Raw genomic sequence first — 23,506 nt, 5'->3', positions numbered from 1 at the left:
CCTCAGCTGAATGTCCCAGAGCTGGGAAGGGGGAGCAGTGTGAATTAACAGAGCCCCATTCAGCCATCATTTGAGCAGACTGGGAGCCTCCCAACACAGCCCAGCAGCCCAGAACTGCCCTGGGGGGACGGCACTCACCTGTGACATAGCACAGTCATCCCTCAACAGAGGACCCGGGGTGCACAGCCTGGAAGAGGGGCCCACTTGCAAGTCCCAGGAGCCATACGCCAATACCAAAGACTTGTGGGTCAGTGGCAGAGACAAACTGTGGCAGGACTGAACTGAAGGATTAGACTATTGAAATTATCCAGTGTGAAACATAAACAAAAATAGTGTATGATTTCTCCTAAGTGAAATACTTAGAATAAGCAAATTCATAGAGACAGAAAGCAGAATAGTGATTACCAGAATAGTGGGATTGGGGAAAGGGAAGTTATTGCTAAATGAATATGAGTTTTAGTTTGGGATGATGAAAATATTCTGGAAATAAGTAGTGGTGAAAGTTATACAATTTTGTCAAGTACTTAATGCTAAAATTTTTTCACTTAAAACAGTTGAAATGGTTTTTATGTCATGTCTATTTTATCAAAATTAAAATAAACAAATTAATTATAAGGAAAAGAAACCCTAAAAGGTAAAAGTTGGCACCACCCCAACTGCAATGTTTTTTTTTTGGGGGGGGTGCAATTTGAATCATATATGGTAATAATCAATAAAGATACTTTTCAGTTAAAAAAAAAAGAAAAAGAAATCTCATACCCTTTAGCTTTTACCCCATATCCCCCTGTCTCCCACTCCCAGCCCTAGGCAACTACTAATATACTTTCTGTCTCTATAGATTTGCTTATTCTGGACAGTTTGTATACATGGGATCATACAATGTGTGGTGTCTTGTGACTAGCTTCTTTTGGCACAATGGTTTCAAGGTTCATCCATATTGTAGCAGGTACCAATACGTCATTCCTTTTAATGGCCAAATAGTATTTCAATGTATGGATTTACCACATTTTGTTTATCCATTCATCATTTGATGGACATTTGGTTGTTTACAGTTTGGGGCTTTATGAAAAATGTTTCTATAAACATTTCTGTACAAGATTTTGTGTGGACATATGTTTTCATTTTTCTGGCAATAATGCCCAACAGCATGATTGCTGGATCATATGGTAGTTGCATGTTTAGATTTTTTTTAACTGACAAACTGTTTTCAGTGAGTTGCTTTTTCAAAGTACAAATTTCTGGACTCTACCCCCAGACTGACAGAATCAGAATTCTGATTTTTTATAGCTCCTCAGATTATTCTGATGATTGGGAAGTTTGGGGATCACTTTTTAGCAGGTGAGGAAACTGAGGCCCAGACTGACAGCGGCCACACCCCCCAGTGTGGGACGAGCCTGTGCCCAGAGCCCAGGGCCAGCTCCCACTCACAGCTCTGCTGCTTCCCCACGTGACCACTCCGTCCGTTTCCTGCTCTTGGCTCCTGCTTGCTTTTCAGGGAAGTAAGATGTATTTGGAGGAAAATAAAATGCTTTGTAGACCACTGAGCCTTTATGGAGATTTGTGGGGAAAGCTGGAGACTCTGCATAACCTAGTCCATGAAGACCAACTAGGAATTGGCCATGACTTGTTCTGGGAAGGGTTTGCTCGCCTTTAAAATGAGACACCTGTTCATTCAGCATTTACTGAGTATCCAATATGTGTTAGGATAATGTGTTATCCCTAGGCATTAGGGATAAACAGATGAGTAAGACACAATTCCTGCACTCAAGATGCTTATAAAGCATACAAAGTAAAGACCATATAGCAAATATATAACCAGCTTGAAAAATTTTATAAACTGATTTTTCCTCATAATTTATATGGCTGCAGCACCTGACTTAATCTGAAATTATTTGGTGGCAAAATTTGACTTAACTGACATGAGGCGATTTATGGTCTTTCTTCATCTGGCTTAGCATGAATATTCATACATCTCACTACAGAAATATTAATATGTTTGATTTACCTAGTACTAACCCAGAACCCACTGGGGTTTACATAATGTACAGTATCTGTACCAAATTACCTTTCTAAAATATGAAAACTTCTGAATTACAAAATGTATCTAGCCCGAGGGTTTCTGATAAGGGATTGTGAACCTGTTTTTCTTTAAGCCTCTTTGGTCCAGGAGGCATTCTGGAGATTTGAAGTTGATGACCTCAGTAAAAAGTAGAATTCCTCAGGAAAGGCCTCTGAATGATCACTGAGATACAAACGTAAGAGCAACAGCTGTGACCCCTTGGCTGTGGGTCAGCCAGGCTACAGCGCTTTGAACTCCTCCCCACCCCACCCCACCCCACCCCACCCCGCCCCGGGGGATAGGATGAGGCTTCCAGAGCATCATGCCACAGCCTGAGATGTCACATGGCCCAGCTTTGACAATGGTGGAAAGGGGACAAGAAGGAATGCACTGACCCACATAGGCCAAGCAGACCCAGCTGCAGGGGCTGGGCAGCAACTCTGAGCCTCAGTCCAGCAGTCAGTGCCTGAGTCAGGTCCCAGGCTCACAGGAGGTAGAAAGTCTCCCAGCAGCTAGGGGCAACCCAAGAATGGGAAATCCAGGGGTAAAGACACACAGCGTTCAGACCAAGAGCCTACCCCAGACAAGGGGCTCAGGGAAGGACTGCAGCTCCAGAAAAGGGGACAGACAAGATTAGAGATTGGATGGTGGAGAGAGTGCAGAAGACCAGTTATTTGCCTGGAAATTAGCAGGGACTGGATCTCAGGAGTAAGGCTAGAGCATTCTCAGGAGTAAGGCTGCTTGGGTGAGTTGCTTTCCAGAGAGCTAGGATAGCCTGTGGCTCTCCCTGCTAAGGTCTGGCTTGGCCCCTGACATTGGACAGGGATTGGATTCTAGAAGGACTCGCTCTGTGGGGAGGGCCTGGCACCAAGGATCCAAGGTCCAGGGAAGGCAGATTAGGAATCCTTCCAGCCCTAGATATCACAATGACTTGGGTTGGTCTCACCTTCAATCCCAGAAAAAGACCCCAAATGGGCCCTTCTGTGCCATTCTCAATCTCCCCTGTGTCCCCACCTCTGTCTCCAGTGCCTTGGTGACCAGTTGAATGTCCTCTGCAGAGCAGTGTCCATCAGTCTCTTCATCCCCAAGGGTGGGCAAGTGGGAGCTAGTACAGACTGGCATCTGCCTGAGCTTTGCCTCTACACCCCGGCCAAGGGCTCCATTTCCATTTGTTGCCCCCTATTATGGCTTCTAGGCTACTTCCCCAACCTCAAGGCCAACTTGGAACTAAAAATGTGATTTGGACATAAAGGTTTATTAGCAATGACTCCATGAGATCCTTTGCAAGCAACTTGCTCGAACCCCACCTAGTGGAAAAGCCACATGATCACTGTGAAACCTCCAGCAAATCACTTCTCTTATCCAGGCCTCAGATTCCTCTCTGTAAAATGGGAGCAATACTATGCGCCCTGCCTACTGCACAGCTTGGGAAGACTAATTCAAACCTATCATGTTTGTAAGTGTTCTACAAACTGCAGAGTGGTCTTCAAACTCCAGAAGACAGCATTTTCGGGGAGAGCACAGAGGGCTCTGCCCTGACTAGCTTTGGACAGAAGTCAACCCTTTTGTTTTATACTTCCTCTGTTTCCACTCTGCTTAGAAAAGAAATATTTTCTTTTATTATTAGCAAAGTAAAAATAACAACCCTAAAGAAAGTTTGAAAAATAGAATGTAGGGCAGAGAAACACATTCACTCATGCTTTTGTGATCCTCCTGCCCATATTTCTTTAAAGCATGTTTTTTACCCTGCTATCCCATAGAGAAATGATTATATGTGGTTCTCTTCCCTTCGCATTTTAACATACGTCCCTTCTCTCCTTTTCACCAAGACATATCGGCCTTGGCCATAGACTCCACGTTCCCTGTGCTCTCTGCCCCCACATCATCCGAGGGGCTTCCTGCCTCCTGTCCCCTCCCTGGGTTGTCCCAGCTGATCCCTCTTTGGCACAGACACTGCACTCTCATTGGCGGAGGATTTCTCCAGAACAACCGCAGCCCAGGTGGTGAGCCGGATATCATTACCCTCTGACTCCAGCAGATGCCCCTGCCCAATCCCTCCCAACGTCTCTAATAGGCTGAAAGACAGAGGAAAATGACCTTCATGAATATGCAGATGACATTTGGGATTGGGGTCTGCTATAATCTCTTTTTCCCAAGGCATCTTCAGTCCTTCCTGCTTGTTCCCCACGTTATTTCCCACCAAGCCAAATAAAGAGAACAGAAGGGTGGAAAAACATTTCCACCCACAACCCTAAGGTCAGAAAAAAGTAACCAAGTCCCCACCACCCACTCTACCACCCCACCTCCTAGGAAAAGATGCAGTTCACAAAGCTTAAACATCTAAAGTTGTAGCTTATATAGGCATGCAAATTTTGATTTCTCCTCTAAAATAAACCTGCATTTACTTTAAGATAAATAGTTTGTGGATAAAGGCACAGATTCAGGAGCAATACTACATGGGTTCAAATCCTGGCTTTTCAGATTACCAGGTGGGAGTGGGCAAGTAACCTGTTTTCAGCCTTGGTTTCCTTATGGCATTGTGATGTGTTTAATACATATAAAATTCTTAGACCAGGGACTACCACACAGTAAGCACTACCCATGTTAGCTATTATTAGTATTTTAATATAAAATTTATAAAATTACTTGATAGCTTAATGACTAAACTTTCCTCACCTCCTCTCCTCAGCAGATCTGAGTAAAACTGGTGATCCATGAAGATGCACTATGTTCTGGAACTCTTAACAGAGCACTGATGATGACCCCATGTTGAAAAGCATGGGACTAGGGAACAGTAGACCCTAGAGCAACCCCAGCCAAAATCCCTGTAGCTGAGTATTTGGTACCAACTGGACCCATTTCTTCCGGCACCAAAACCCAGTCCAACCTTGCTCGGCCACGGGTTTCCACTGCAGTCTCTCACTGCTCCTGAACAGAGACCTGTTGATCAGCCTCAATACTACCCTTATTCATGTTTAATTCAATTCAGTGAACATTTACTGAGCCGCTACTATACACCAGGCACTGTGCTAGGCTCTGTGGGGTAGCCCAGTAAGGAACATCATCCCTAGTTAAAGGAGGTACTTGTCTACACAAGTTCACAAACAGCATTTTCAGCTTTGTATTTCAGTTAGATGTTGTGCTAAGTGAGATACAAAGTGCCATTGCAGTTCTGGAAGGGAGAAATCTCTTCCCTTCCCCTATGAGACAGCTGGGGAGATAAGAGAATGCTTCCTGGAGAATATAGGATGTAACTTGGGTCTCGAAGAATGAGTAGGAATCTTATTGGGGGAGATGGTGGCTGTAGGATCAGAGGGAGGATATTATACAGCAATGGCCTTCAACATGTTTATATCAAGTAACTGTAAAAGATGTGTATATGAGTATGACTGTAAGTCCCAGTTCTGGTTACAAAACCTTATGAATGTCAATACGTGGGGGCTGCCTACTTTCCAGTAAGGGTCACCACGTTATCATGACCAACACATTAAGGTTGCCTGATTTATGCATCTGTAAAATCTGTAGACAAAGGAGGGGGGTAATAGAGCCAGCAAGTGCTCTAATTATATCTAGAATCAACACATAAAAGTTCACTGATTTGCATATATTCAATCTTAGCAAGGATGGATAAAGCAACACCCTTAGAGGAACCAATCACTGAAAGGAAGTTCCCCCTTAAGAATCTTGAGCTTCCATAGGTCAATGACTTTCTCCTGCTGCAGAGTTCCTTTAACTCTCCTAATACTGGAAGATTCAGGCTCTGGCCAAATGCTCTGAACCTTGCCTGACAATAGGCCTCATACTGGATCAACATACTCTTAGACTAAAAGGCAGAGAAAGACAGGATGCCTGTGATAAATTGTATTATTGCTCTGAATTCTTCACTTCCTCTACCTGTCATGAGACCTAGCAGTGCACAAGAGTGGACAGAGTACATTTCCCTGCTATCTTGATGTTGGGCTTTGCCATGTGATTTCCTTTGGCCAATGGAATGTTAACGAATGTGAGCTGAGCAGAGGCTTGTACAGTTTGGCTGCTGCCCCTTCAGTCTGGCCCCAAAATGAGATACATGAATCTGAGGCCTGGAGACAAGACCAGATGATCCATAGCCTGAAGCAGAGCTGCCTCAGCCAACTTACAGACCCCTGAAAGAGAAAAATAAAGGCATGTTTTCATAAGCCTCTGAGATAGGGGTTGTTTGTTGTGCAGCATTATTATAACAATAGCTGACTAATATAAAGCCTTAATGGTAAATATACCCCGACTAATCATTAAAGGATTCTTTCTCAAAACCAATATTTTGAAATATTCAGTTTTATATTCCAGGGCAATGCATAATATTAAAAATTGAGATAGACGAGGGTTTTCCTTTCTTTTGTAAGGTGAGAAAAGAACTATTTTGGCTGCAGACCCTTTTTCAGACAGTTTTAGGAATGTATATATTTTCGTTCCCTAGGCTGCCCAAATCAGATACCATGAAATGGGTTCAACTTAAACAATGGGAATTTATTTGCTTACAGTTTTGAGGCTTGGGAAATGCCCAAACAAGGCATCATCAAGGTGATGCTTTTTTTCCGAAGACTGGCTGCCAACAATCCTTGGCTCCTCTGCCACATGGCAAGGTCACATGGCGGTGTCTGCTGGTCTCTCCCTTCTCTTCTGGGTTTCATTGCTTTCAGCTTCTTGGTTCTGTGGCTTTCTCTCCCTCTCTCTGTATTCATTCCTTTTATAAAGGACTCTAGTAATAAGATTAATACCCGTCTTGAATGAGGCGGGTCATACACCTTAACTGAAGTAGTCTCATCAAAAGTTCCTACTTACAAGGGGTCCACACCCACAGGAATGGATTAGATTTAAGAACATGTTTTTCTGGGGTACATACAACTTCAAACCACCACAGTATACTTATGGAAGCTGAAGACCTAGAAACCAATTCCCTTAAAACCACTCCTGTGCACATACTTCTTGGGAAGTCTGCAACCTACAAGGATAGATGGATCCCATTTTGAAAACTGCTGTTCTACAGCACAATTCTTTGAATCTAGTGGGCAATAGTACATTTAAATTTACTTAAAGAAGAAACAACAGAATCAAAATCATGGGCACAAGGAACCCGAGCAGTTTTGAGGAACAGAAGGCCATCTGCTCTGGATAAAGTCAAGGATGAAGGTAAGAGGGAGTCCTAGGAAGTAAGGCTGGAAGGGAAGGCTGGGGTCAAAGAACCAGGAGCTTTGAATGCCAAGCTGAGGTAGTTGGTCTTCAGCTTCATTTCGTAGGGGCTGAAGATTCTTGAGTGTAACAGCAGCTGTGGGCTGATAGAAAGTACACTCTCCTGGGACTCAGAAGACCAAGGTTCAGATCCTGCCTTGGTCGCATTGGACTTCAGGGAAGTCCCTCTGAGGCTTTGTGTCTTAGGTCAAGTTCCCTAATGAGAGGGAGGACTCTCAGAGAAAGGGAATGTGGGAAGCAGGATGGAGGGGAAGTTACCAAGATGGGATGTATCTCAGGTAAAGACCTTGGCCTGATCCACAGGAACACTCCACAGAATAGTCCTCCCAGAAGCTAGTGTCAGGCATTGTACCCTGTGTGGGTCACTCACTGGCCCCAATAACCTCCAGTCATTTCGGGGAGAGGCAGCCCCTGTCAGAAAGAGCAGGCTCCAGAGAGGAACACAGGTGTGAGCTGTTGGCCATTAGCTGCACTCACAGCAGCTGGGGGTGGGAGCCCTGGGTGGATCAATGACAGCCTACTACATCTGGTTTCCACTTCTTTGAAATAGGCATAAGGCACTGACCTCACACATACTGTTGTGGGAGCCATAAACGGACATTGTAAGCTGGAAATGGCAACATCAGGAAGACAAATCTATGAGAGAGGGGCCTCAGGGCACTGGTTTGCTGGAGCCAGCTTGTGCCGGCTCTCAAGAGCCAATTGCTACATTTCCAGGAACTTTGAAAGCAGGTTGTAAAACACAGCCACTATTAAAAATGAAATTTAATTTAAATTTTAAATTAAAATTTTAAATTAAAAATAAACTTATCGTTAAGTAAATTATATTAAAGAGAAAAGAAATAATTCAAAACTCATCATTCCCTAATTATTTTCTTATATTTTACCATACTATCTATGTTCTTGAGATGATTACATCTATTGTATCTGTATGGTGGAAATATTACATAACGGTGTGCTACTGGCACATCTCTTCCCAAGAGTGTTCAGCGACAGCACGTGCTACCTTAAAATCAACCACGGTGGGAGCATTTACACCACAGAAATCAGAACACACTACAAATTAGGGTCTCTTTTTCACTAGTGAACAGGTTGTTAATATTTAAAGATTTACACCTGCTAGAGACAGACTCATGCCCCTCTCTACTCCTACTCCTGCCTCTGCCCCCACCCCCCACATTGGCTCCTTACTTGCCCAAAATGTTCTCCCTGGGCAAGGGGAGGGTAGAGAGATGATTTTGTTTGTTCTTGGAATTTTCACAGCTGGATTTTAGTAAGGGAAGAACCATGTCTGGGGGTCATTCTCCTCCCACCCCTCCTTTACAGGTAGGATCGAGCTGGCCTTGGTACTAAGCAGAAGCAGCTTATGACCCACGAAAATTTCTCAGGTGCTTTGCATAATCTCCTTAAATTATAGCTGTTCATCAATTCATTTTATATTTTTGTTGTTGTTGTTGTTGTTGTTGTTTTTTATCATCATTTTATTGAGATATATTCACATACCACGCAGTCATACAAAACAAATCGTACTTTCGATTGTTTACAGTACCATTGCATAGTTGTACATTCATCACCTAAATCAATCCCTGACACCTTCATTAGCACACACACAAAAATAACAAGAATAATAATTAGAGTGAAAAAGAGCAATTGAAGTAAAAAAGAACACTGGCTACCTTTGTCTGTTTGTTTCCTTCCCCTATTTTTCTACTCATCCATCCATAAACTAGACAAAGTGGAGTGTGGTCTTTATGGCTTTCCCAATCCCATTGTCACCCCTCATAAGCTACATTTTTATACAACTGTCTTCGAGATTCATGGGTTCTTGGTTGTAGTTTGATAGTTTCAGGTATCCACCACCAGCTACCCCAATTCTTTAGAACCTAAAAAGGGTTGTCTAAAGTGTGCGTAAGAGTGCCCACCAGAGTGACCTCTCGGCTCGTTTTGGAATCTCTCTGCCACTGAAGCTTATTTCATTTCCTTTCACATCCCCCTTTTGGTCAAGAAGATGTTCTCCGTCCCACGATGCCGGGTCTACATTCCTCCCCGGGAGTCATATTCTACGTTGCCAGGGAGATTCACTCCCCTGGGTGACTGATCCCACGTAGGGGGGAGGGCAGTGATTTCACCTTTCAAGTTGGCTTAGCTAGAGAGAGAGGGCCACATCTGAGCAACAAAGAGGCATTCAGGAGGAGACTCTTAGGCACAAATATAGGGAGGCCTAGCCTCTCCTTTGCAGCAACCGTCTTCCCAAGGGTAAAACTTACGGCAGAGGGCTCAACCCATCAAACCACCAGTCCCCTATGTCTGTGGTCACATCAATTCATTTTAAATGTTCTCATGTCTGGAAAGATGTGATGCCACTTTCCCTGGCTTCAACAGAGGTAAATGATGAGGACTCATTAAAAGCCAGGAATTCCTTTGCTGGAAAGCAGCATTTTCCCCAGCTCCTAACACCTAAGAACTGAAGGAATTAGTCCATTTGGAGCCCTGAGAAGGAGTAAGATTAGCGTATGGAAGCTATTTTATTTACAAGGCCACTGCTATTTAATAGAGTTCTTCGTTGTAAATTAAGTCTGAGAGGACATTCAAGGAAAGTCTGCACAAATACTTGTGAGGTTTTGACAAATCTCTGTGTTTAGAGGTACACACCATCCTGCCTGTGCATCACATCCACTCTCCTGGGCCCATCCAGAGATGTGAGGTTGAAAGGGCACCCAACTCAGGCCTGGCCTCTCCCACTGAATGCAGATGTAAAGCTAAAAGACCTGAAGTATAGAAGCTTATTTAACACAGAAGCCTCCTTCTGCCCACTCATATCCTGCCTCCCAGGGGTCCTGTGCTAATAAATCGGCATTCATAAAACAAACTAATTGGGGTGGCCAGGCCCACAGGCGGGTTCTCAGCTGTTAGCTCCCAGCTTCTGACCTCATTCGTGCTGATCCTGGCAGGCAGTGGGAATTGTGCAGGGGTGGGGTGGGGCTGGGTAGAGCAGAAAGAGAGGGGTCTGGGACCCGGGGCCTGGAGCACAGAATGCCTGGCTTCCTATAAATTAAAGGTGAAGTCTCTCTCCTTTTCCCAGTTTGGTTGGTCTGGCTCAGTAAAGAAGGAGGCATCCTTAACCATTTGGACTTAGAGTTCCTTTAGCAGAGTGAAATCATAGCCTCAAGGAGGTAGAAGGTACCACATTGTCCTAAGAGAAAACAAAGACACACGTTCCAACATAGGATTTTTGTACATTTGCCATGTGCGAGAGGCAGTCTAAGAAAGACAATTTGCCCCTGCCAGTGAGGGATTGAAAATGTCTACTTGACCAAAGGGCGTGAAAAAAACAAAAGAAAGGTAACAAGCTGAGGGTACAGTGGCTGAGAGTCCCAAATAGAGTTGAGAGGCTATCCTGGAGGTTTCTCTTAAGCAAGCTCCAGCTAGACATCCCAAATGGCCACAGTAAGCCATGCTCTTACTAAAAGGAGCCCCCAAATAGTTAGGTCCCTACCTGAGATTCTATAAAAGATGCACTCACTAAGTTTTATCTTTCAGAAACTTAAATCCACCAGAGTGCTCCTATGCCAGACAAGTCCTAAAACCCAGAGGCAACAGCCTCTTTGAGATCAACTATCAGATGCAGCCCCCTTCCCCATACTGCTGATACCCCCTTTCAATATGAATAAGTTAGGGCACTCACTGCCTAGACACCCCTGAAGATGGAGAAAGAGATTAAGTGAGAGGAAGGGGTAGCAACAAACAACATAAGATTGAACAAAGGTCTATGAATACTGAAACTTTATATAGTTACATATATATATAATTAGGATGCTGGGGTGTTGAAATGGCTGGAAGGAGATAAATAAAATGGAAGAACTGTAGCCTATAGCATCCTTTGGGATTTGCTCTATAGCTGCTTGTTGAATTGTGCCTTGAAGGTCTTCACCTTTCTGTATATACCTTGTATTGTGTAATAAGGAAAGAACTGAAACTGTGGCACCGTAACCCATAACGATTTTTGAAATTACCTATATGACTGCTTGTTGAGCTGTACATCAAGAGATGACACCATTATGTATGTATGTTATATTCTACAGTAATGGAAATGGCTGAAGTTGTGGAACTGTGAACCACGACATTCTTTGAGATTTACTCTGTAACTACTTGTGAAATAGTACTTTGAAAGTTATCACTGTTAAGTATATATGCTAAAGTTCACAATAAAAAAAGGAAAGATAATTTGGAAGCTGAAATGTTGCAATGGATAAGATATTTCAATGGTTTATAGAAAATAGTAAAGAGTACTGTAAATCTTACCTTACCCAGAAAATCAGTGACTGCCATCTTAGAGATCCTCTGTGATTGCTACATGAAGACAAATAGTTTCACTGACTATATTTCAAAAGCCTGCATGATTATTTCTGCCTAATATGTTTATTTCTCCAGAAAATAATTCTACCAAAGTAATGTCCATTTCAAATATGAGAGGGGAAGCAGGCATTAGTTTTGGGACTGGGGGGCAGACAAATCTTTTTAATTACTTCCTTTGTTCTTTTCCCTATTTTGATAACTTATCATAATCCATTTATTTCCTTCATTTATCTATTTATTCATCATGGGGACATTCTTTATAATGAGCTTTTAGATGTCCTTATACTTGTCTTAGACTATAAATAGCTGTGTAATTCTTTGACTACCAGCCAGCACAGCACCAAGTGGAGGGAGGTACTTCATTCATACAGAGCCGCTGTAAACAGTTGGGCAGGTTGGGCACTGCACAACTCCAGGTGATGCCAGTCACAATGTAGTCCAGCACAGTTAAATAGAACTTTCTGTGATAATGAAAATGTTGTCTAATCTGTATTATCCAGTACAGTAGCCACCAGTCACATGTGGCTATTGAGCACTTGAAATGTGACCACTGTGGCTGAGAAACAGAATATTTAATTTTAATTAATTTACATTTAAGTTTAATTAATCACATGTGGTGCGGCGGGTTGAATTGTGTACCACAGTTTGGGTATGTTTTTGGTCTTGGCCTGCATTCCAATAGGTGTGGACCCCTTGTAAATAAGATCTCAGGATGTTACTTCAGTTAAAGTGTGGTCCACTAAACCAGGTTGGGCTTTAACCTGCATTACTGGAGTCCTTTATAAGCAGAATGAAAGTAGGATGGAGAGAGAGAAGCCATGGGGAGCAGTGAGAAGCCAGAAGTTAATGGAACCTGGAAGAGAAAGAAGACACCAACATGTGCATTGCCATGTGACAGAAAAGCCAAGTACCCCTAAAGATTGCCAGTTAGCCAGAAGACATTGCCCTGGAAGGAAGCAAATCTTCCAGCCTCTGAAACCGTGAGCCAATAAATTCCTGCTTTTAAGCCAACTCATGCATGTATTTGTTTTAGCAGCCAGGAAACTAAAATACATGGCTACCATGTTGGACAGTGTAGTTTATATTCAAGGCAGCTCTGCTTTTATTCAAACATTCACTCAACCATTCAACAAGTAGCTATGCAGCTTCAACTGTGAGTGCAGCACTGTGACAGGCTCTGCAGATACAGTCCCTGCTCTCGGGAAACTTCCAGTCTAGTGGGGGAGGCACATCTATAAAGAAACTCAGTGCAGTAAGTGCTATGAAGGGAGCACTTGCCATGAGCACTGGTTGGGTCTAGCCTAGTGGGAGATGCTGTTTTCCCCATGGGAGAGATGTTTAAACTGGGTCTTAAAATAGGAGTTCACCACAAAGACAGAATGAGTGAGAGATTCCAGGAAAAGAAAACACTTAATAATTAGGTTTTAGAAATTTGATTATGATGAAATGTATGCCTTTGTGATTAGCAGGGCACAATCACTCTGAAGACTATTTGCAACAATGTGTTTTAAAGATGACTACAGAAGAGGAGGATCTAAGATGGCATAGAGAGGAGTGGAAGCTAAGTAGTCCCCCTGGAACAACTAAAAAAAACAGAAACAACTAGTAAATAATCCGGAATAACTGCAGGGGGACAGACGTGACTGTCCACTCATCATACACCAACCTGAATTGGGAGGAAATGCCCGAGATCACAGCATAAAATCTGTAAGTAAGAACTGCGGATCCAAATCAGGAGACCCTTCCCCCACAGCCCGAGCTACAAAGCCTCATGGTGCCAGAGAGAAGCTTTCTCCCAGCAAGTGAATATAGCTCAGCTGAGCTCCAACTGGAGTTTTAATTAGCGAGTGTGAACTGCTCACTACAAGGTACAAATCCCCAAAAAGTAGACAGAGGCTTTGGGTGACAACTGACCTTGGAGAGCCAGAGGTTTGCCTCAGAGTAGCTCTGTTCCTTTTTCGACTCAGTGGAGAAAGCCTCAACCATTTTCAGTTCCCAGTTCTGTGACCCAGACAGGGGTGTGGCACAGGCAGAGAGAGACCATTGAAATGCGAATGACCTCCCCCTAAGGCGTCTATCTTGTCTAAAAGGAAAGGGATGTGGCCAGCTCTACTACCTGCCTTTCATTCAGAACTTATACCAGTCAAGAATTATAGGCTAATCTTTGCATCAGGCTGGGAGTGCCCCTGCACGGCCCGGTGGACTGGGGCTTCCCTTGAGGGATGACACGCACTAGTGATGTAGCCCAGCCTTCCCTCAGCAGAGGTCCTGGAAGATCACAGCTGAGAAGGGGGGCCTGCTCGGAAAACCCAGGGACACTATGTCAATGCCGGTGGTTTGTGGGTCAGTGACAGAGAAAATGTGGGGCAAAACTGAAATGAAGGCTTAGACTCTTGCAACAGCCTTGAATCTCTGGGAACACCTGGGAGGTTTGAATATTAAAGTGGCCCTGCCTCCCTGACCACCCAGACACACGCACCACGTTCAGGGCGGACAGCTCCAACAACACACCCAAACTGAGTCCACCAACTGAACCCCACAAAAATCATTTCCCCACACACCACAGAGACAGAGTTGGGGAGAACTGACTTGAGGGGTATAGGTGACTCGCAGACACCATCTGCTGGTTAGTTGGAGAAAGTGTATGCCACCAACTTGTATTTCTGAAAAATTAGATTGGTATTTTTTTTTTTTTACAACTTGAAAGAACCCTATCAAGCAAAGCAAATGCCAAGAGGCCAAAACAACAGAAAATCTTAATGCATATGATAAAACCAGACAATATGGAGAACCCAATCCCAAACACTCAAATCAAAATATCAGAAGAGACACAGTACTTGGCACAATTAATCAAACAATCACAATCGAGGAATGAAAACATAGCACGGGATATAAAAGACATGAAGAAGACCATGGAACAGGATAAAAGGGACATAAAGAAGACCCTAGAAGAGCATAAAGAAGACATTGCAAAATTAAATATAAAAATAGAAGATCTTATGGCAATAAAAGAAATTGTTGGCCAAATTAAAAAGACTCTGGATACTCATAATACAAGATTAGAGGAAGTTGAACAATGACTCAGTGCCCTAGAAGTCCACAGAACAGAAAACGAAAGAACAAAAGAAAGAATGGAGGAAAAAATTAAAAAAATCAAAAAGGATCTCAGGGATACAATAGATAAAATAAAATGTCCAAATTTAAGACTCATTGGAGTCCTGGAAGGGGAAGAGAAGGGTAAAGATCTACAAAGAGTATTCAAAGAAATTGTTGGGGAAGACTTCCCAAACCTTCTACACAATATAAATACACAAAGCATAAATGCCCAGCAAACTCCAAATAGAATAAATCCAAATAAACCCACTCCGAGACATATTCTGCTCAGACTCTCAAATACTGAAGAGAACGAGCAAGTTCTGAAAGCAGCAAGAGAAAAGCAATTCACCACATACAAAGGAAACAACACAAGACTAAGTTGTGACTACTCAGCAGCCACCATGGAGGTGAGAAGGCAGTGGCATGACATATTGAAAATTCTGAGACAGAAAAATTTTCAACCAAGAATACTTTATCCAGCAAAACTCTTCTTCAAATTTGAGGGAGAGCTTAAATTTTTCACAGACAAACAAATGCTGAGAGAGATTGCCAATAAAAGACCTGCCCTACTTCAGATACTAAAGAGAGCCCTACCGGCAGAGAAACAAAGAAAGGAGCGAGATATAGAGAATCTTAACAGACATATATAGAACCGTACATCCCAAATCACCAGGACACTCATTTTTCTCTAGTGATCACGGATCTTTCTCTAGAATGGACCATATGCTGGGACATAAAACAAGCCTCAATAAAATAATAAAAAAAAAACACAATTGAACATACTCAAAGCACAGTCTCTGACTACAATGGAATACAAATAGAAGTCAATAATTTTTGAATTGTAACTCCACTATTTACTTCCTACGTGATATAAAATACACAAACTCTAATGACAAATCAGTGGTTTTGAACTCAATGTAAAATATGTAATTTTTGAAAGAACTATACAAAGGTGGGGGAATGGAGGAGTATAGGGACATAGTTTATGTGTCCTATTGAAACTAAGAGGGTATCAAAGAAAAATAAGATTGTTATGGATTTAAGAGTTTAATTTTAAGCCCCACAGTAAACACAAAGAAATTTTCAGAGAATATGACCATAGAGATGAAAAGTAGAGTATGGGTTAAGAGAAATGGGGGAAGGGGAAATGGGGAGTTAAGAAATGAGTGTAGGGTTGCTGTTTGAGGTGAAGGGAAATTTCTAGTAATGGATGGTGGGAAAGAGCATTACAACATTCTAAATGTGATTAATCCCACTAATGGAATGCTAGGGAGGGGGTGGAATGGGAAGATTTAGGCTGTACATATGTTTCCACAACTGAAAAAAAAACAAAAGAAAAGACAGTCTAACTAGATGACAATTGAATGCTCAGGATGAACTTGGATGGGATTGGAGGATAGAGGACAGGTAGCTCAAAGGGACACAGTTGAGACATAAGGAAAAGGAAATATAGAATGTAAGCTTTGTATCATTGTTGAATCTCTTGTACTTCTTAGCTGCGCTTAATGGGATTGCATAAAAGAATGTTCTTGTTCATGGGAACTGTATATGTGAATTATAGTGTTTGTTCAGGGATGTGTGCAGCTAGCTCTCATATGTTCAGAAGACAGAGCAATAGATGATGGATGATTGATAGATAGGAAGAGAGGGAGGGAGGGAGGGAAAGAAATGGTGGTTTGACAACATGTTAAAGTTAGTGGATCAGGGTATCGGGGTGGGTCAGGGAATGCTGGAGTTCTGTGTATGGGGTTTGTATTGTTTTTGCAACTGTTCCTGTAACTTTGAATTTATTCCAAAATAAAACGTAAAAAAAAAAAAAAAAAAAAAATGACTGCAAAAGGGAAAGCTCTTTTGTAAAGGATTTTCTAAATTCCAGGATTCCCGGGTAGAAAGCAATGTTGTTCATCTCCCTGCTTGGGTGCAGGATTATGAGACAACCAACCTAGAAAACTGATCTGTAAAAGCCTCCAGAAAATCAAGATTTTATATAGGGAGAGAAAGAGTCTGAAACTGGGGCTTTCTTCTTGTTGGTTGTTGCTTGGAGGTGGGAGAGAGAGAAATGTCTGCCTTCACGGCTATTTTGATAAACAAGTGGAGGCCTTTCCCTGCAGTAAAATAAAGGATCTGAAAAATCCAGCTCCCTCTATATTTATACAGGCAAAACTTTACCTAAATGATCACTGAGGATAGTCTTTAAAGGGTGAAATAAGCCCTGTATAAAGCAGGCTGTGGAGTATAAGAGGCTCTTTTATTTTTGTCTTCCTAATGGAGCAGGGGAGGGTCTGATACAGGGACCCAGACTCAGGGTCAGTGAAGCCATTCCAGGGACTCTCCTCCTGGGGAAGAAAAGGAAGCAGGAAGGCCAGTAAACGTCTGGAAAGAAAACAAAGCAACCACTTTCTGGCTTTGGCACTAGAAGAACAGCCTGCCCCAGGGCACGGTGCCGTCTTGGTCCCTTTTTCCGCAGAGCCTATCACCAGCAGGTGGTGCCCCTTCCCTGATAGGACAGGCTGGTGGGGAAAGGCTGCTGTGCAACCCTCAGGGCCGGACTAAATTTCTTTTCACCAATGCCATGAGATTTGATTTCCAGTTCAGACCCAACTACCAACCCACTGTGTGATCAATCCTCCGTCTCTCCAGGCCTTAGTTTTCTTAGCTGTTGGGGGGAAAAAAAAGATAAGGGAAGACTGGACAATAACATTTGGGCAGGGCATTTTGTTTTACAAAGGGCCTTATCTCACTGTTGCTCACTTTCTCCCCATTTTACAGATGAGAAAAATGCATTTTAGGGAGGTTAAATGATCTTCCCAATTTCACCCAAGTTCACAGGCATAGATGGCAAATCCTGAGTTCCTTTAATTTCACCATACTGGAAAAGGCCACTGTTGAAAATCTAAGGGTTTTAGAACCCACTCTAAAATAGCAAAGTAGATTTAAGCGGTCACTGTCAGGCAGGCACATCTGGGCTTTGGGAAGATTACCTGAGCCTCAGTTTCCTCATCTATAATAATAATAGGCAATATTTACAGAGTGTTTATTGTATGACAAACACCTTGCCACATGGGTTATTTCATTTATCCTCACAACAATCCTATGAGGTACTATAATTATCTGTATTTTACAGGTGAAGAAACCTGAAGCTTAGAAAGGTCTGTAACAGTGCAGTGGGTGTAGAGGAGCAAATAGAGACCAGAAGATGTCAGAAGGCTCCAGGAGAGATCCTTCAGGAAGATAAATTTGACAGAGTATCTGATGGATCTTAACATAGGAGAAGAGATTTAGACAGCTGATGGAATTATAGATAATTATTTTACATAAAACAAAACAGACAAAAATGAAAATTACAACTCCAGGAAAAACAAAAGGCTTTCAGAAAATGAAAAGATAAGTTTTGAATAGGATTTAAGTAGTTATAATAATACTAATTCTGATACAGGATTTAAGTAGTTATAATAAAGTAGTTATAATAAATACTAATTCTGATATCAAAATACGACTAAATTGAGAGGCAGGGAAAGAGAGTAGGAAGGATCTATGTGAGATAGAGGTGAAAAAGTACCTATCATAAAGAGAAATCAAGAGATGATGTCTAAAACAGGAAAAGCAAGAAGTGGCAATATAGCATGCTATTTAGAGATATGTAGATAAATATCCAAAGAAACAGCTCAAAAGAGTTGAAAGTGGTGACTTCTGGAGTGGGAAACAGAGGGGGGAATGTACTTTGTAAGAAATCTTGTAGAATGATTTGACTAAGATTCAGTTAGGTGTTTGTAAAGCTTTGATAATTTTCTAAAGAAATAAAAGGAATGTAAGTAACTTGCTCAAAGTTCACCCAGATCTGATGTAGTGGAGGTGAGATCTGAATTCCAGCAGGCTGACTGTAAAGCTGAGGCTCAGAGCCACTATGCAATACTGCCTATAAACTATCTCCTAGGGCTAAAAAGTAAGTGAATATAATATATACAAGACACCTCATGGCTGACATTTACTAGATTCTTAGGAAACGAGTATAATTTTCTTCATCCCATGGAACTGGCCACAACTGGACATTTTTAGCTCTTAGACCTGGTAAGGGGGGCTCTCTGACCTGAGTCCAGGCCATACTTTGACGTGTCTTCTTCAAAGTTTTCTATGTGGCCCTTTGGTGCCTGGGACTAGCCAGGATGTTAGTGCCATCTGGGCAGGGCTCCCCAGCTTTCCTTCAGAGTGTTTTCCAACCTTCTATACACTCCTCATGGGGGTGACCAGATACCCTGAGAAGCTTCAGTCCTCCCTCCTATGGGGTTATGCCAGGGCCTTGTGGCCAGACCTGGCTCTACAGAGGGTGCACTATTTTGTGCACGGTGTGCTAGTTCATTCATAGGATTGTGTGAAATCAGGCTGCCAGAACAATGCCTACATGCTGATTTTGAGAGACTAAAATTGTGTGTATAGACAGGGACTCCGCAAAAAACATCTTCCCAAGGTTCTTCACACTTAGGGGTAGCCCTGCTTTCAGATCCTGCCATATCAAGCTTCTTCCCTTTCCCACCACACAGTCATTGCCCAATAGCCATAATTGTGGGTTTTGAAGCACCTAACTGAGGGTGGAAATATATTGTCAGTTAATCTGGATGATTTCTTCTATCATTAGCAGTCATTCATTCCTTTAGCAAGTATTCACTGAGCACCTACTATGTGCTAGGGCTGGGGGTAGCATGGGAAACAAGATGTGGTTCTTGCTCTCCCAGACCTCACAGTCTGTTGAGGGAGACAGAGAAGCAGATGGATGGGTTCAGACTGCCAGGCAGGGGCTCTATGGGCAGGGAAGGAATTCCAATGCACCCCTGAATGGAGTCTCAGAGAAGACTGTGGTTTTGAATAGGAGGCTGGACTAGAATCTTTGAAAAGCCCTTCCAAGCCCAAGAGTCTATGATTCCTTCATCAGAATCTTGGCAGTGTTTCCAGTGTCCCTCTACCCGTCTCTGGATCTGAGCTCAGGTCTCTGCCTGGGCATATTAGCCAAGACCTAATGCATTCTCCGTGTCATTCAACCAACTTTTCAAACATCAGTTGAGGAAACTGAGGCCCAGAGAGAAGATACTTGCCCACATCTCACAGATAGCAACAGAGCCAGTACTAATAGTTGTATCTCTGTTCTCCCGGGTCTAGACCTTCTTCCACTATAACTCAAGACTGGGATGGGCCTGAGCCCGCCAGAAGGCAGACAGCAGGTAAAAGAAGACACCCCAGAGCAGGCATCACAATCTTTTTCACACTCCCCGTTCAAGACCCAACAATTTTTCAATCAAACTTTCCTGGAGAATCTACTATGAGCAGTCTCTGTGATAGGCCCTGGGGATACAGGATGTCCGACAAATTCCTGTCCCCAAGAAGTTACGGTCTGATGATGGAGGGGCATATACAGGACAAACACGGGACTCTGCCGGAGTTTCAACCTATTATTTCCTCCTGTGTGCTTGGCACGTAGTAGGCGCTCAGCGAACAGAAACGAGCACGAATCATTACTATTCCCAATGTTACTCCGCAAAGAGGCCCTTGGGTACGGTGAGAGGAGAAAGGAGGAGCTTTTTCAGGTCCCCCTCTCGGCGAATGGTCCCCAACGCGCCGAGTGAGGCTGCGACCTGGGCATCCTTCCCGCGGTCGCGGTTCCGGCTCGGCTGACGCTCGGTGCGCGCGAAGGGAGGGGCGCGGTGGCGCGCACGCAGACTGTCGGGGACGCGCCGGCCGCCCGGGAACGCGCACGGGCTGGTCTCTGCCCTAATGCGGCGGCTGGCGGCGAGAGGCGCTGCAGGGGACGCGGGGGAAGTGGCGGCGCCGGCAGCCAACAGCTCGGACTGCGCCCGGGGCTGGAGCCCGAGCCCCTGGAGGTAGGCGAGCGCGGACACCGGAGGGATGGGAGTGGGGGAGAGTGGGGGCCATGGAAACCTAGCTAGCGGCACCCCCTTGTTCCCGCCCTCCTCTGTCCGTCTCCGTTCCCCGACCTGTCCCCATCCCCCTCCGTCCACATCCCTCTGCCTTCACGTCTCCACACCGTCACCTGCCCTGAATCCATCCCGTTCTGTCCATCGCAACGTCTCATTGCTGCCTCATCCTCCTCTCCACCCCATCCCCGTCCAGCCCCCAAGCCCCTGCCTACTCCATCAGCCTTTCTATCTTCGTTGGCCGCATCCCCGCCTCCTTCCTGCATCCTCACCCACTTCCCCCTTTCCTCTCTCCCTGTCCCTATACCTCTGTTTATCTCGAAACCTTCCCTCCTACATATCAGCCCCTCTCCCTGCCCTCTTCCATCTCTCCTCTATTCTGTTCCCCATCTCAGACCCCGTCACTCCCTGTGCTTGTCCCTCCATTAGCTCCCTCACAGCTTATTTCCTCTGCACACCCTTTCCCAGCTCCGTCCACTCCCTCTTGGTTTCCTCCTGCACCTCTGCCCCTCTCAAGAACCCCATCCTCGATCCGCTGGCCGGACGCAGGCCTGCCACCTTACACCTTCTCCACCTGCCCTTCCTGGTGCTGCTTTTAGCCCCTTCACTTGCCACCGGGCCCTCCCTTCCTCTTTGCGGAGGCCCAGGGCCCAAAAGGCCGGCTGTACTCACCGTGGTGGAATCCAGTTATAACCCTTTCCTGCGTGTCCCATTCGTGGCTTGGGGGTGAAGGATGGACCTCTCCTACGTTCCTCTCCAGCCACCCTTCTCCCTAGCTATTCAGGTTTGTTTCCTAGATGGACTGGGGGAGGGGGTGTTAGACATAGGGAAACCAGGATGGGGAAGAGGCAGGGTCAGGGAATGCTGGGTAGGTTCTTCCTGCGTCTTGTTCTGCGTCCTGAAACACGAAGGCCTGGATGAGGCCCCCCCTGGAGGGTGCGGGGATTTTGAATTTTAGAAATGATTCTTCCTCATCCTCCATGGCAGCACCCTGGCATCAGGAGCTGTCATGAGTGTGGCCACGGGCTGGGCTGAGAGTGGGCAGAATGCTGAATCACCCAGACTCTGGTCCCCATGGCAGCCCCTATCCTGCCCTGAGTCAGGCTCCGCTCCCGATTCCTTGGCATTTAGCAGTGGTGTGTGTGTGTGTGTGTGTGTGTGTGTGTGTGTTGGGGAGAGATGCCTCCTCCCTCAGTCTGGAAGAGTGGACAACAATGCCCCCTTTCTCCCTATCTGTCTCGCTGGGATGAGGCCTTGGTGTGTCTTATGTACCCTTGGAACTGCAGTGATCCCTACCAGGCCCAGCCAAATCTCTGGCAAGGGCAGGCCACAGGGCTCTGAGGCCTGGTTGGGTAAAGGGGAGGCCTACACAGGGGCTGAATTGTATGGGGATAGTGATTGGTTGGTTCAGAACCTACAGAACTTGGGACATAAGTAGGAGAAGCCCAAGGAAATGTGTGTGGAGCATACAAGTCCCTGGGGATAGGGATGGTACCAGCTGTGAGGACAGGGAGGGAGAAGAGCTCTTTCCTCCCTGCTGGTTTGGGGATGATTGGACCTGGTGGAATTGCCTTGGAGGAAGAGTTGGAGGAGATGAAGGGTCAGCTCTGCCTATGATACATTTAACCTTTTGTCTTGCCTGAGCTGGCATTTGTGACGGAGAGTAATTTCTCCCCATTGCCTTTGGATTCAGCTAAAGGTGTGTGTTGTGTGTGTGTGTGTGTGCATATGTGTGTGTGTGTGTGAAAGAGAGAGAGATAGATAGAAAGAGACAGAGACAGAGAAACACAAATCACAAATGAGGAAAGGGACTCACTCTGAGCCCCAGAAATTGTATTTGCCCACAATGGAACAGGGAATGGCAGCCCGATTTCTGTCCTGGGAGCCTTAGCTAAAACCCAGAAGCTTAGATTGGGAGTTTAAGAGCAAATTATGGATCTGGTCTCTTCTCTGAAAGCCTCCCTCAATCTAGAAATCTAGGTGGTTGGATACCCCCGGCTCATATGTGGGCACTCGCCACAGGACCCAGACACCGCCTGGCAAGGGGGTTTGCAGCTAGGGGGCTGGCTGCCCTCTGTTTTGTCGCCCTTCCCCACCTCCTCCCCGTCACCGAGTGGGGGTGGGGCAGGCAGCTTCCCCAGGCATCCGTGCACCCAGGGCTACCAGCTTTTCCTAGTATAGGAAGAAGGCATCACCTGAAGTCGTCATCGAGAGCTGATTGGATTAAGTTTCTGATGTTGAGATGCTTGATTGGGGCTTGGGTTAAGTGAGTGATTCTGATAACAACAGTACATATTTTCCAGTTTTGTGCCATGAATCTCACCCCTTGTCCCATTACTTTGGCATCTCAAAGGCCACAGGGAGATAAACCAGGGCACACAATGAGAGACGCTAGCTCCTTGGAGAGCTGAAGCAAGACCTGACGACTTGTGTCTGGCAAGCTCCCTGTGGAGCCAAACTGGGCTGCACTTACAAGGACTAGTTCTTTGAAGAAGTGGCTGATATTTGGGGGATGGGTTCTGGCCTTGGATCTCTGAGAGAGGAGTGATGGGGCACTGAAGAGGAGCAGGGAGGAGAGTCCTGTTTCTGCAGACAGAGGGACAGGATTCCAAGGTTCTGATCACTCTGTTGTTGCAACTTATTCCTTACTCCTGGCCCCTTCTCCATCAGGCTCCTTTGGAAGCTGGAGTTACACTAAGGTTTCCAAGACCATCCAGGAGTTGGAAGTGGGGTGAGGATCATCATTTTGTCCATTGAAAAAGAAATGCTTAGAAAATTAGAAGGGGAGAGGCAGAGAAGCTCAGTCTGGCTGGTGGTGGCGATGCGGGGAGGCCATTAGTGA

At 44.7% G+C, this 23,506-nt stretch overlaps 1 protein-coding gene across 3 annotated transcripts in view; it reads left to right on the top strand.

The window, feature by feature from the left end:
* Positions 1-20,521: 20,521 nt before the first annotated feature.
* The window catches only part of NFASC (neurofascin), a 188,904-nt gene continuing 185,919 nt past the window's right edge, over positions 20,522-23,506 (top strand). For 2 of the 3 annotated variants that reach the window (XM_037824949.1, XM_037824945.1), the window contains exon 1: positions 20,537-20,610. The gene's annotated coding sequence lies outside the window, so the exon portion shown is untranslated. Of the gene's footprint in view, positions 20,611-23,506 lie in introns of all 3 variants that reach the window. The other variant, XM_037824942.1, reaches the window with a different exon arrangement.

The sequence above is a fragment of the Choloepus didactylus genome, chromosome 2 (genome assembly GCF_015220235.1).
Source record: "Choloepus didactylus isolate mChoDid1 chromosome 2, mChoDid1.pri, whole genome shotgun sequence".
NCBI classification, from domain to species: Eukaryota; Metazoa; Chordata; class Mammalia; order Pilosa; family Megalonychidae; genus Choloepus; species Choloepus didactylus.
This window is presented reverse-complemented; position numbering and strand designations above follow the sequence as displayed.